The following is a 3,119-nucleotide window of genomic DNA, read 5'->3' as shown; positions in this document are numbered from 1 at the left end:
TGTCAGAGACAGTGCGATTGGCACAGGACAGAGCGGAGTTTAGGGCTGTTGTACATAGGGTTGCTATGAGTCGCAGGTGACTCGACAGCACATAACAACAACAACAACAAGTCTTTAAAAAATGGAATATCACTATTAAAATGGTGAGTGGAAAATGTCTGCCTTTAATTAGGGACCCCTCAAAGAAAATATAGACAAGGGTTTCCTCTTCGATAAGTGATGCTTCTTTCTCAGCTGTTGTTTAGGTTGTTTGATTCTACCATGAGAAAGTTTTGAGAATGATCCATAAACCAAACTCAACCAGATGTCATTGAGTCAGTTTCAACTCTTGGAGACCCCGTGTATATCTTAGAAGAACTAGGCTTCAGAGTATTTTCAATGACTAGGGTTTGTTTTTGTTTTTGCTTTTTTTTTTCCTAGGTTTTATTGTATTTTATTTATTTTTTTTAAAATATTTTACTTTATTTCATTATTTTTTGTGTGTACCGTCAAATCAGATCTGACTGGTACAGGAGGAGATTGTTCCTCCTTCTCCAGCAGAGCATCAGGTGGATTTGAACCACACACCTCTGAGATTGCAGTGCAGCTTCTTGCCACTAGGCCACCAAAGCTCGCCTCAATGACTAGTTTTTCAGAAGAAGATTATCACAGCTTGCTTTCCAAGTGTTCAGTGGACTCAGACCACTAGCCTTTTGGTTAGTACTCGAGAACTTATTTTTTTCGAAATAATTTTTTAGAAGTAATTATTAAATTACTTTTTAAAGATTTTTTTTTAAAAAAAGAAAGAAAGCCTTTTATACTAAAAGGCTACACTGGTCGTATTGTGTGGGGTTTTGTTTGTTTATATTTTTTAGTGATCAGACTAACAATGGTTTTTCACTAGTGCCTGGAGGAGCTCTCTTAACTAAAAGCCTTGTCATCAAAGACAAACAAACCTTGCTGTAACATAGTTATCATTAGCTTTCAACATTAGGCCATCTAAATTTCTGCTACCCATACCATCAGCTAGCTTCTATCAAGAGGAATTCAACTTATATCCTCCCTGTATCCGGTTTCAGAGGCAAATCTTCATGGGAGGAGGTGCCTTTCTCCTTCTCAGTAGCTGATGGATTTGAACCACAAACTTTCTGATTAGCAGCAGAATGGTAAAGTCTTGGGGTCTAAAGTAAAAACCTAATCCCAGCAGGGTTGTTACCGACCTTTACCAGAGAACTTAATACTTTCTCAGGATAAATATTAGATCAAGACTTTAAATAAACCTACGGTAAATTCTCACTTTTCAAAAAAAAAAGACTTAATCCCTGTGTGGAAGGTCTATCCATAGTTTGGATCCTCTAGATAATGCAAAGTAAAAGCATATTTTTTGGAGAAGGAAAAGACCGATAGAAGCCAAATTGTTTTCCTCATAAGATGAGTATTTTCAGCCAGAGTAGGAGACAGAGAAGGGAACAGCTTTAAGGAGAGTGAGAATAGACCTCATTCTGTGAGCATTATTGATGTCAGTGAAGACAATGGACAGGGCTATAAAGATCATTTAGAGATGGCTCAGAAATTCCTCAGGAGTCAGTTCTTCGTTTTCAAAGGGAACAAGATTTTGCCAGTATACCTGAAAATAAACTGTTTTCATTATATGTGTACTGTGTTGGCACACCTGGACCTTATTAGATGTAATTGCTTTTTGGTTGCCTCACTTTCTACAAACAAATTCTAAACAATAGTCCAGAAAAATCTAATGTTATGTTTTCTGAAGTACATTACATCACAGAACTAACTGTTAAATATATTTTCCATGTGCCTTTGCAAACCATCTCCTGTTTTGCTGCAAGCATGCTATACCTTGGGAAATAACTATTTAGATGATCAAATATAGCATGAACTAAAGAATTTTAAAAGTCCAGAGATTAATGGACACTTTTTTTTCTATGTTACCAATCTTCTCCCACCTCCTTTGTGGTTTAAGAAATAACTTTAATGAAGCTTCCCTTTCTTTAGTATAAAGTGCTTTCAAATGCACTGTCTCACTTGCTCCTCATAACTGCCCTAGAAGGTGGACTAGTTAGACATTGCTAGGTCCACTTTTAGAGGAAATTAAATCTCAGAATTTAAATTACATAGACAAAAATTTAAGACAACATAATAGTCAATTGTATCTCCTTTTCCTTCTTTGTGTGCTCATAGTTAACAGAGACCAGATAGGAGCTGTGTATGTGTATGTACAGTGGTGAGTATAACCACTGTCAGCATTAAGTTTCAGTTTCAAAGACAAGAACGTTGCTCCAAGTGAACTTTTCATAGAGTTAGGACTTCTCTCCCAATTCAGAAATGATATGGCTTTCATTCTTTTCAGGATTTGTATTATGGACATATATTCTTGAGTCAAAGAAATATCGTTTGAAATTCTTTTCCACTGCTTGCTAGGAGTGTACATTTTTGAAAATTAATTTTTCTTTTTAATTTATTCAGCTAGTAAGCTCTGGTGGCTCAGTGGTAAGGAGTTGAATATGCCAAGGCATGCAGTTTGAATCTACCAGCTGCTCTGAGATGAGAAAGAGGAAAAATCTCCTCTCGTGCAATTTGTAGCCTCCTAAAACCCACTGAAGCATCAGACTTGAGTAAATTTCAATTCAGTGTACAAAACAGCAACACCAATGACATCATTTGTCAAGAGGAAATAATGATATCTGTTGTATAAGGTTGTTCTTGAGAGTGGCTATTGGGAGCTCCTATGTCACAGAGTTGTGATTAAGGAGATGATATGAAAAGAACTTACAACTATGTTTGATCTGAAGGGCATGAAGATTGATAATTATTATTACTTTGGTAAGAAAAGCCTTTTTTGAAACACTGTTGATTAACATAACTAATGATGAGCTCAATGAGCTTTTTAAATAGAATTCTGTCTTCACACATATAAAAATATACCTGTTGTAATAGATGTGTTTGTACTCTGCTAGTAGACATGTTGCTGTGATGGTGGAAACCATGTCACTGGTAATTCAAACACGAATAGGGCCATCCATGGTGGACAGATTTCAGTGGATCTTCCAAACTAAGATAGATTAGGAAGCAGGACCGGAGTATCTACTTCTGAAAAAAATTGGATAGCACTGCAACATTAT

This window comes from Elephantulus edwardii, unplaced genomic scaffold (assembly GCF_000299155.1).
Source record: "Elephantulus edwardii isolate Elephantulus edwardi_28Jun2011 unplaced genomic scaffold, EleEdw1.0 scaffold00020, whole genome shotgun sequence".
NCBI lineage: Eukaryota > Metazoa > Chordata > Mammalia > Macroscelidea > Macroscelididae > Elephantulus > Elephantulus edwardii.
Note: the sequence above shows the minus strand (reverse complement) of the source record.